The sequence below is a fragment of the Agelaius phoeniceus genome, chromosome 5 (genome assembly GCF_051311805.1).
Source record: "Agelaius phoeniceus isolate bAgePho1 chromosome 5, bAgePho1.hap1, whole genome shotgun sequence".
Classification (NCBI taxonomy): Eukaryota; Metazoa; Chordata; class Aves; order Passeriformes; family Icteridae; genus Agelaius; species Agelaius phoeniceus.
This window is the reverse complement of record NC_135269.1, coordinates 60,220,759-60,232,878: the sequence shown is the minus strand read 5'-3', so window position 1 is coordinate 60,232,878 and position 12,120 is coordinate 60,220,759. Positions and strand designations below refer to the sequence as shown.

Genomic DNA, 12,120 nt, shown 5'->3' with positions numbered 1-12,120 from the left:
GTAAAGTAACACAACCCTGCAAATAAAGAGAGTCCTTCTCAACCAGAACAGAGGAAGAAGCACACAAGCTCCAGAGTCAGTATAAGACTAGTCATGTGTGCCTGTATGGTGGGGAAATGATGGGCAGGAAATGTAGAGATATTAGATGCTGCAGACAGATTGTGCATATAAAAAGCAATATCCAGGAGAGGAAACAGTGCATGGAAGAAATCAGCTTTCCAGAGACTGCATGGCAGCCACGGTAAGTGTAGAATAAACAGGAGACATTCCTTTGAACAGCTGGTTAATTTCTAACATTTCATACAATCAATTAACATCCTCCACATTCTCTGCCTCAAGAAAAGCTCAAGAAGTTTTTTTATTTCATCTTTTCTCTAAGCACTAGAAAAGAAATTATCAATTTGCAGTGCCAAAAGGCAGGTTTTTTATCGTTAATGTAGAAGAGATTACTTGCATGGTTGGGTGAGAGACTGTCTTACACATTACAGCTCTGCTCCTACAACACTTGGAGGTAGTCCTGGACCTCTGTATGTGTATGGCTTATATATATTGCCTGACTGAGCTCTAAGAGCTCTGATTTGCTCATTAATCTTTAATGAATAGTCCAACTTGCCAGAGTACTTAGCAGGCCAAATTCCATCTTGTTTTTTATTTCATTATCGTGTAAAAATTCTTGGAGTAACCAGAGGGCATCATTACAGAGTGCTGTTTAAGTTCCCTATAAATGATGCTCTAAGAATGTAGGTTTTGGGAAAAGTGCCTGCTTAATTGTCATGGGAGTCCTTAGAGAGACTGTGGCATTCACAGGACAAGGGAGTATTTCTGTTTGCCCTTTTCCTTAGGCTCAGCACACAACCACACATACTCTGCATTGCTGCAAATACTTCAAAGAAAAATTCCATTGAAAATAGTTTAGCTTAATTACAAACAGATCCAAATCAGAGAATTAGCAATGGAGCAATTAAAAATGTGTGTTTCATTTTCAGCCATCTCTTCCTTTCCTCATCTTCCTCATACATCTTCTTTTAGCTGATAAACCTAAGAGATTATGACAACCTAAAAGAAATCAAAATCTTACATACCTTATTTCACTTAAGAGATTTTATTTCCATTCAACACTTATTTTTTTTCCTCTCAATTGTGGCTTTGCCTCACAATGTGTTTCATCAGCAAAGAAAAATCATTTACCTTCCTTTACCCAAAGGGACTTAAAAATGAGGAGTCTTCTATCAGTAGCATACAGCCTCCCAGCTCTCCTTGCCAGCAGGGAGTCTGTGCAGCTAATTCCCACACCTCTTCATGAGCTGTTGCTGCCAGACCTGCAGCTATGTTAAGAATAAAGCAGTTCCTTTCCAAATACATGTTTTCAAGGACTTGTATATTTTTGTACAGTATCAGACTTTGCATTATGACATCCTTTCCACTGATTATTGATAGATTCATTTGAACTCTATTCATGCTTATCTGGAAATATAATCTCGCACGCAAGGACAGAATGTGGCAATAGTCAGAGCTCAGAGTTGGCTCCTGGACACATCTAGGAAAGTGGAATTAAACAACTCATTTTTTAAAAGGCAGGAGTTAACTGCTGCAATACTGAATAAGGATTGCTGCAAGCCAGCAGCTCTGCTACACACTCTCTTACCTGCCCCTGCCTTCTTCCTGTAAATGCAAGATGCTACTTTTCAGTTATGTCATAAATTGTGTAGTACTAAACTTTTACATTCACAGCATCCTTGTTGCACTGATGAATTTGGACCATTGAGAGCACTGACCATTTGTCTCCTACATCACTATATATTTTAGGGGAAAGCATATATACACACTGCCTGTGAAACAGCAGAATAGGACGTGAAGCAGCAATTTGAAATCAGTCTTTTACAAAGTGTTGCTCTTGTACGTCACCGATGTCAGTTCTTGTACATGCCCAGTGCACACATTTGAATCCACAGACTTATCAGGCCTATGCTAATACAAGCATTTCTTAATTTTATCAAAACATTACAGTATAGCTGACAGTCTTCTGCAACGTTACTCCATTATTCATTAAGCAGTAATTCAAATGCTCACAAAAACAATGAAGATGACTTACTCCCAAGATGCTGGATTTGTTTGAGCATTTTTTTTCTCCTTTCTCATATTTTGCATCATTTCACTGGGCAATTTACGACTAAATCTGTGAATAATCTTTCCCCAGCAGCTACATCAGACCTAGCACTGTAAAATTTTTAAACACTGACGTAAAGCTGTGCAGCCACAAGGAGCCTTTTGTTGATATTTTAAGGTATTTAGGGTTAACAGAAGACAACAATGACCACACACTTTGCTCAAATTATTAATGACAACATTCTGTTCTCAGGAATGGCTGATTTTGCTTGGGAGATTTGTCTCTGAATTCATTTACATTAGCTATTTTGCTATGCAAACCACACAAGTGAAGTCCTGTGCCTTTTGGAGAGCTTCACACAGTTACTTCACAAAATACCCAGAAAAACTACTCAGAGAAACTTTTTCTCTCTTAATCTGTCTGAAGACTTTCCCCATCCTCTTCATGGAGACCAAATATAAGCACAAAGACTTCAGAGGCAAAGGAAGGGTACTTCCCCACCACTCCCCCAGAAGCACTCCACAGATTCTGAAATGTCAGTTTAGATTCATTTTCACACAGCATCAGGTATGGTAGTGAGATGGTCCTTCTGGGGCAAATAATTGTTAAAAATAGGAGACAGGAGACAAGATGGTCAGTGCTCTCAATGGACCAAGTTCATCAGTGCAACAAGGTTGCAGTGAATGCAAAAGTTTAGTATTAGCTCTGTGGAGGACTGGAAAAATCTTGGGAATTAACTCTATCAAGGTTTGCTAAATGCACAAACTCCACATTCAGCTCAGGACATGAAAACTGTTGGAAGCTGGGAGAGCAGTCCAGAAGGAAGCATTTATACCTGCTATCTTAGGCTTTTATCAAGGCACCACCTTACAATGTCTGTTGCATACAGGATCAGTATCAGATAGATGGGCCTCAGCCAGGCCCAGCACAATCATTCTCCTTTTATATTCTAGCTGCTGCTCTGTGAAATGGTCATAATCCTCAGGAGCTTTCATGCATAGAGAAATCTGATAGAAACTACTATTTTGCAATAAATGTTGTCACAGGATGACAGGTACCCCACTCTAAAAGTGCTCTGGGTCAATAAGACTGAAATAAGCAACGTCTTTAATCTCCAAAGAGCCAGAAAAGTGCTGGCAAGGCACATGTTATGCTTAGTTGTGTTTGCATCCTGGAGGTACCAGTAAGTTTGAGACTTTGCATCAGGCCAGAAAAGTGATGATATTTGTGTCCTCTGAATGACTTTGAGCTCTACATATCAAAAAATGGTGAAACTTATTTCTTTAGGCATTAAGTCACCAAAGCCCCATGTTTTCAGATCTGACATAACTTTTTAGTTGACTCTGGAAATTGATGTATCTCATTTACTCTGGAGTTTGGACTTCTGCTTACAGTCTGGTATCTGGAGAAATTAAGTATTTTCAGACAATTGCAGTGAGCAATCTGAAAAAGTATGTGACTAGCTCCACAACTGACTTCCAAGGAGATGCAGCGCATTTTCCTGATACTATTACAGCCCAAAGAGGTGAATGATTACAAACATATAGCACAATCTACCAACAAACAAAAAAATCTAAACTTGCATCGTATTATTAACAGTCAGTGAAGTCTGAAAGTCAACTTAAAATCTGGCACATCAAAGAAATTTAGTTCTTAGCAGACATTGTTACTCTTGTGTGAATCTAAAGATTTTTGTCTTTTGGAAGATAGAAGTTTAAGTCTCTTTTTTCCTGTTCAAAGCTTCATTTTTAATGGCCACACTGTGTATCTAGAGTGAAGTTTGCAGACCCATCAACAAGTAACTCCTACACATCAGAACCATGCTGGATCATGAATAGGTGCCAAAGCACGCACCAGTTACCCCCCAAGCTAAACTAAAACCAAGGCTGAAGCTTGGCTCAGCCTCTGCTCCCAGGAAGCTGCTCACCTTACACTGCTCCCAGAAAAACGGCACAAGAGGGCGCCTAATGCCTCCAACATCTCGAGTCCGACTTCCACAGACTGTCATTTCCGCAATAGTATGTCATATTTCCAACAGCATCACAAAAGCCCTGAGCAACACCGTAGCTACATATGGTTTAGGTTCAGTTTTGCTACCCTCCAGAAAGCATTTAAGAATATTTTCATCGTCTATTAAATAAAGACTGGATTCTCTATTAACGATTTCAAAGTCTGTATTACTTTTTTTTGGGTGCAGGGGCGGGTGTGAGAGGAGTGGAAATCCTGCCACTGGTGAGATTTTAATGTTAGGAAGGAAAAGGAACATCTCCAGACAACAAGACAAAAACCAAAGAGGCAAAATAATTTTATGTCAAATTTATTTTGGCAACCACCCCAACACGGACTTTGGCAGATTGCTTGTTGGTTATAACAGAAGCCACTTCCTCTGCAGCAACAGGCATATCAACACCATTGTCTGCTTCCTGGGGATGGGCTTAGGGTGTTTCAAGCTGCACAATGTTCTAATGTGGAGCTGAGGGACTGAAAAACAGAGCCACAAACCCCCACCAGTGCTCCCGTGGGGAATTCTCCCATGCATACCTTGTTAGGAAACGAACTGGGGTATTTCTTCTCCCTGCCCTGGCTCCAAGCACTCTGACAGCTCCATTCAGCAGTGGGGAGGAAGGCTCTGCCCAGGGCTTCTCCACAGCTGCAGATGACTCATGCTGGAAGAGCCCCTTTGAGCCAGATTTAAGTTTTCCCAAGTTCATTTTAACACACTGATTTCCACCACTTTAAAGCTCCCTGCATAATTGCAGCTTGCACAGCACTACCTGGTCTGTGCACAGGTACAGACCTCACCAAGCAGCAGGCCCAGGCTGCTTCCCAGGACTACAGGGCCACCTCTTGAAGCCACATTCCTCCCTCTCCCACAGCAACATCCCCAAGGACAAACTGCTTGATCCATGCTGCCTTCTTGGGACAAGCAGGAGAACCAGAGAAACAAACCCTGCTGCTCTTCTGGTCTATGAAAGAGCACTGGGCAAACAGGACTTTCTCAGTGCTTTCCTCCCATGAGCAGGGCTGCCTGGCCAGAGGAGCAGGGATGTGTTTGAAGCTCTCATTCCTGCTTTTCACTGCATTGTTTGCTTAGGGAAAGCATATTCCCTGCCCCTGCCTTCTCTTCTACAGCTCCATACAGGCTCTGGAGGCACACACAGAGCTACGCAGGCTCCAGTGCTCACCCATATTAGGTGAACACAGATGTTCCTGTAAGTAGCTTCCTACCAAAGACAACATGACACTTCTGCTGCCTCTTCCTCTTGCTCTGCCACCCACTTCCATCCAGGGGAGGGCTCAAAAAAGGGGATCTTCCATTTGGATTTCAGCCATCAGAGCAGAAGCAAGGTCTTCTTGTAGGGGCACGAGAAAGCTTTTCGTGCAGGAGTTGGGGCAGAGCCCACCACTGTGCTCCTCCCCAGTGGTGCATGAGAGTGACATCATTATGCCAATAAACGAGACAGGAAGTGCAACCAAGCAGAAAAACCACGGAAAGCATCTGTGATGTTCTGCCAAGAATGCTAACAATGGCACTAACCAGAAAACAAGAGAAGGGTTTGGTTTGTCTAATTTCTTCCAGTTTTAGTAATCTCTAGTGTCACTTGTAACAGTAGATAGTAAAAAGCCAAGTCCTTGGAGAGACATTGCTTAGGGCCTTTTTTTTCCCAAGATGATAGTGACCTTCTACTGTCTTACCCCAGTCCACAAATTTCACAGTACTTTGGCACCAGTCTAAAGATCCAGATAAACTGGCTGGGATTCTTAAATCTCTCCCTTTTTTTTTTCTTCCCCCATGTTATAGTTGGCAATAGTGCATTACCAATGTCCTGGTAAGCCATTCCTTTATCTGTCTTTCTACTATGTGGATTCCTTTATTTCCCAGAACACTGCAGCTGCCCAAGTCTGAGCTAATGCTTCTTTAGAGTCAGGTATTTCATCTTGCAACATGAACACACAGGCCCTTTTGAACCTGATGTGTTAAGCAGTTCTCCCTCCATCAGTCCCAGAAATCTCTAACCAGATCCTAGAAGCTCACAGCCAGCCAAGTCTGAGTCCCCTACCTTCCTTTTTGTCAAGCAGCTGATCAACAGTGGCAGTGCTCAGGAGACAGGTAGCACTTGGCAGCAGGGAAGCAAAGCCTTCAACAACCATGGCTTTCCAGATAGTTACAGATGTGGGCATAACTTACAGACAGGACTTCATGAAACCATAAAGCCAATCTGACTGCCAACTGCTGCCAAATCAGGAGATTCCTCCCCCTGCTTCCCTTGCACTGGCACCTACCTGACTCTGTAGCAAGTCATTCACAGAGCTACACAGGCACCAATCAAACACTGCAAGGAAAGTGAGGCTTCTCCTGCTGACCCAGCTCACTGCAACTTCACCTTCCTGACAGCAGTGGTAAGCAGGTGGACTGCAAAGGGAGGGAAGATAAATACTCTGAGTTATGACAGAGTGTCTGTACAGTGTAATACAAAATATTGCAGCCTTGGCAACGTAACATTCCCCTCAAAAGCTTGTTCCTAAATTGCCATTTTCTACAACATAAACAATCCCACACACAAATTAAATTAAATACAAGCAGGTGCTACTGTTATTGACATGACATTTTCAGCTCCCTGCAGTTATAGCTATATCATCTATATTTATTAGAAAAATAGTGACTAAATAAGTTGGTACTTCCCCTCATAATTCAGCATGTTTCCCTAAAACTGCAGGTATTAAAAATATTAATCTCCTTGACCTTCAGAAAATTTTATTTAATAATCCTGTTTAACTCTCATACAGCTAAGATATGATGAAAATACCAATTGAGATGTAGCAAATGACAGATTTATTCAGACCCAGCTCTTGAATGGGCTCTGGTACAAAATACACCCATAAATCAGACTTTCCAAAAAAATCCCAACCTTAAATAGGATTAAGCAGTCTTCAAATAACCACTACTCTTATCAACAGTCTGCCATCAAATTAAGTCAGCCTTTCCCTCATTTATACCCCACCTATAGATGAGAGCAGAGACTCTGACCCTCTAGAAACAAAAGCTGTGTACAGCTGTGACAATGACATTACTCCTGAGTGCAGCCACCTGTGGTGTGAGATACAGGCCCCAAATTTACCTCCCTTAATTTTGTAAGCATGCTCCCCATTAAAACCAAAAGGCTTTAAAAAGAAACCAAACAAGAGAAAGAATAGAGACTCCTGATTTAGAACCCATAGCAAGTAATTCTTTGCTTTGGTTACAATAGGAGGTACATGAATGAATGGATTTGCTGCCTTTGACAGCAGCAGGAACTGGGCTGTCTTGCCTGTTCCCAGGGCAGTTCTACTTCTTTGTACCAGGTGCAGAAAAAAAAACCCCAAGAATTTCTGACATATACAATTCTTCAGATAACTGAAAATTCTCACTGCTGCTGTTGGTTTAAAGCTTCACAGTTCCAAGAAGTTTAACAGTTCAGAGTCACCTCTAAAGAAAGGTAAAGTCAGTACAAATAAGGCTGTGCTGACCAAATGCAGAGGGCAGTCTTCCAATCTGCAGGGATCTCTTATCATATTCCTCACTAATACCCAGTAGCACATCAAGGACATCATAAACACAGGCCATGTCAGGAATACAGCCACCTAAGGGAATATATGAATTCCTGCTGTTTTAAGGACAGTATTTACAATTGCAGCTTTCCCCCTGCATAAAAGCAGCTGCGCTGTGGTACAGAGCAGCATCTGCAGGAAGCCAAGACAAAGCCCACCAGCATCTGAAGCCTTGCTACTGGCAACAAGGAATCTTCCAGTATACAAAGGGACCCTACAGAAAAACCAGACAGGGACTTCCTACAAGGGCATGTAGTGATAGGACAAGGGGGAATGGCTTCAATCTGAAAGAGGGCAAGTTTACATTAGGTATCAGGAAGAAATACTTTAGTGTGAGAGTGTTGAAACACTAGAACAGGCTGTCCAGAGAAGCTGAGGATGTCCCACCTCTGGAAGTGTGCAAGGGCACACTGAGTAAGGGGGCCCTGAGTAATGTGGTCTAGGGGAAAGTGTCCCTGTCCATGGCAGGGGGTAGAATCAGGTATCTTTAAGATCCCTTTCAATCCAGACCATACTATGAGCCTGTGATAAGGGGAACACTACTGAGTGAATCGTTCTTCTGGTGACTAGCAGCCACTGGAGTGATAGAAGGACAACATCAATTTGTGGCAAGTTCTTTCAAAATATGAAACATAGCTACAGTGAAATGAACACAAGTCTGAAGGCTTTGTGCCCTGATATCCCACACAGCATCATCCTGTGGAGCAACAATGACAGCCTGACTTATTTAGGCCAGCATGGATGGTCTGGAAATGTTCCCTGCTGAGACCAACACAATTTAGTCTCAACAAAGAACTCATAAGTAATCAAACTGCAGACTGAGCCTGCCCAGCTTGTATACTTTCAACAGAACAGGCTGAACAGGACCATGCAATCACAGAAAGATAACATTATCCATCAAGGTATGGTGGATAATATGCTTCTATGAAAGCACAAAGTTTTTTATCTCCAAGCAGCTACTTACCCTTGAACACAACTCACAAAAGCATTGGACTGCTTCAGCAATACTGTGCAATTAATGACTGCTACAGCTGTACATTCACTGCAGATTTCTGGCAGCTATAGCTGCATCATGAGACTGGCCATTTATTGTTACACAGAGACACTGAAGAGACACAGAAGGAAACTCTCACTTGGGTGTGTCCTTCCAAAAACACTGCAAAGGGAGACTTTATTGTGCCAGCCAGAAGAGACTATCCCCAAAACATGAGGATGGCCTGGGTGCTCTCCCACCCTTAGGGTCACCAAGAGAATTCACTTCAGTGCCAGGCTACAGCACACAGGAGCTCTGCATGAAAAAGTAGATCTCATCCCAAGGGAACTTCTGTTTACTTGAATGCCTCCCCTATAATCCCATTTTATGGTCCACGTGTTTTGGGAATGCTGCACAGTCAGGAGACTGGCAGAGACTAAAGGGAAGTGATTCCTTTCAGAGGACTGTAGAAAAGCAGGGCACAACCTCAAACACTCTCATGGCAGCCTTCTGCTTAGCTACATCTGCATTATCATAACAATTATTTTAGTCTTAAATGGGTACCAAACTCTAGCAAAAAATATAAGCTGTTGCTTCTTTGAAGTAAGAAAAACATAATTCAAGTGGTTTAAAATTAACATTGGAACACTATTCCTATTTAAAAGTTAAAAATGAAAGCACCTCAGCTTTTTAAAAATAACCTCCAAGATGACAATGTACATTCAAAAAAGGGAAGAATGAACAGGTTTTAGTGTTTTGGACTTGACAGCTCCCTTCATGGATAGGTCCATTAGCTTGCAGGTTGAAAAACACAACCCAGCAATAAGCATGGGTAGAGATTCAGAAACACTAACCACTTTCTGGTGGGGTATCAGATCTAGACACCTCACATTCTCTCTTTCTGCAGTGAAGACTGAGCAGAGGTGAATCAGTGTCATGGAGAACTTACCCTGCTTGAAGAAAACTTCATATCCTGTAACTCCCACGCCAGGATAGCAAATACAGGCATGGCTGCACACAAACAACTTTCAGGTTGAAAGTATGCCAATTATCAATTGATTTACTCACCTGATAAATACTCAGCTACTTTTACCAACACAAACTCTTTGTTCTCTAGCCAGGGAGCCTAATGTTTTAATCCCAGTCCCCCAGCCTTCTGGTAAGAGCACAGTGCTCAGTACCTGGTGGGACCAAGCATTTGTTAAGCTGCTGTGGTTCCTTTGCATTAGTATTTTCCATACAATATTTTGAAATAGAAGGGAGGCACAAAATGCAGTGACTTATAACCCTGAAGAACAATGAGCATTTCTGTGAGCTGGTTTTCTACACAGGATGTAGGCTGGGCCTCCTCAAGTTTGTGTAATCTGTCTGGAAGTCCAAAAACCACATTCTGAAAACATGCTTTTCCCTTAACAAACAGCCAGTCACACACACACACAGAGTCCAACAGTAGTTTACATGTCTGTCATCCACCATTAAGGAAAATTTTCATTAATATTATTTTTTCAAGCATTTTTTCATCAAATTAGGCACACAGACTGTACCTAATTAAATTATATAGCCTTTTTTTAATCCAGCAAGAACTACATCTAGGGATGGAAAATTCACTTATTTAAAATTATGTCAGAATTTGCACTTCTGATAGTGCTTTAGGTGACAGTTCACATCCTAGGATCATTAGACCCAGAGACAAAAACTCAAAGGTACTGGAAACATTATCATGGAATGTGCTGGGAAGGATTATCCTGTGAAGTGGCTTTTCTAGATGCTCTAAGTCATTAGGTTTAACAACATCAGGCAGTCCTCTGAAGTTCCATATTTTAGATACCCAGCTATAGATCAACTCTTTTTCTTTTCTCCAAACAGCACCAGAGGACAGTCCACCAAATGGAACTGTCTGCTGAACAAGGACTGGACAATGTACAGCAGAGGTTAAAACACAAAAGAGAAATGGCTTCATGCAGAACTCTCCTCTAGCACTGCAGGGTAAAAAGAGAGCACATCTGAAGCCATTTTTGAAGGAAAAGGATACAGGAGTGTTGCACTGTTTGACACTATTCCACATTCAGAGAGCTTAACTCCAACAGCTGATCTGTCTGAAAAGTGAACTACCATCCCTCCATCCCCTTCCTGTTTGCCTCTTGGAGCTGCAAGACCTGGTTTATCAAAAACAATTGCTGAAGAAGTAGAGTTCATATGAATTCTGTTAAGGTTTGTCTTCATAGTAAACGTGCCAATCTTATACATGACACTGAAACTCAGTCCTGTAACAAGCTGCTGGAATACTTCTCTTCTATGAGGAAGGCAAGGTACAGCAGGTATGTATGTCAAAATACTTGATATCAATTTACTACCATAACTTCCAGGATTACATGTTTTTAATTCCTAGTGAAGCTGATAGTAATTTAAAATTCTATCATATTTCCAGCGCTCACAGTATTTTGTTAATATATTTGAAGCTATAGCAAGTAGCTGTTCTTTCTGTGTGGGAAATCAGAAAGAATGGGAGTTAAGATTCAGCAAGTGGGGAAAAAACCCCATGACTACTTCAGCATACTGAAGTTTATTTTTGCACACAATCAGGTTTCAAGTAGCTAGAAAACATCAAGAAATCTTTCCCCTCCACTTTCATATGTTAATTCAAATTAGCATCTTATACTCATTTAGGCAAATTATGAAAGAATAAATCCTCAGCCATGTTCAACACAGCAGTTCCTGCAACACCCTATGATATTCTGACAATTACCACACAATTTGAGTCAGAAACTATTACATTCAGTACCGAACTGGTTGGCTTCTGTCTTCATCTCCAGCAACTTCCTGCCTTAGAACATGCACTATGCAAAAACAGCTCCTGCAGCCATGGAGGAGAGCTGAAAGGAAATCCCAAAACCCAGCAGGAAGTAACATCTCTGTGATTCAACATGTTGAGTCTTTTCTCCTGAGAAACCAGCAAAAAAAGCACAGCATTAACTGCACAGAAAAATCCTTATCCTGTCTACATTACAGATTCTGGAACCACTGTAGTTTGAGTGCCTGAGCCTGTCTCCCTCTTCAGATTTCAGCAAGTCTTCCTTTAGGGTACTTTCACCTAGGGTAGCTGGAGAAAAGAGAAAGACTTGTTAAATGTTGCAAAACAATTGCATTTCACTTCCATCGGCTGTGCAAGAAGAGCAGAAAAAAATTCTGGATGGATTAACTCATTTTGATCATTTTACTTGGAAAAAACCCAAAACACCCCACAAAAAAATGTTATAGAATTATACCACGGTCTGTCACTGCAATGGAAGTAAAGCAACACATCTCAGTGAAGGCTTTCAGTGTGCTGGGGTAAGTGCTGTAGGCTTCCACATTACAGAGACTGGACAGAAAGAAGGTACAAGTAATTTTCTAGGCAAAATAACAATAAAAATACCCAAAGAGTTTTGTTAACATCACAAGCCACATAAGA

The 12,120-nt window shown here is 41.5% G+C and overlaps 1 long non-coding RNA gene across 4 annotated transcripts in view; it reads right to left on the bottom strand.

Annotated features, from left to right (window-relative positions):
* The window catches only part of LOC143694167 (uncharacterized), a 65,673-nt gene that overhangs the window by 37,137 nt on the left and 16,416 nt on the right, over positions 1-12,120 (bottom strand). For 2 of the 4 annotated variants that reach the window (XR_013182493.1, XR_013182489.1), the window contains exon 3: positions 11,214-11,769. The exons of 1 other annotated variant lie outside the window; for it this stretch is intronic. This is a non-coding gene — a long non-coding RNA (uncharacterized LOC143694167). Of the gene's footprint in view, positions 1-4,408; positions 6,522-11,213; positions 11,770-12,120 lie in introns of those variants that run through there. One more of the 4 variants, XR_013182491.1, reaches the window with a different exon arrangement.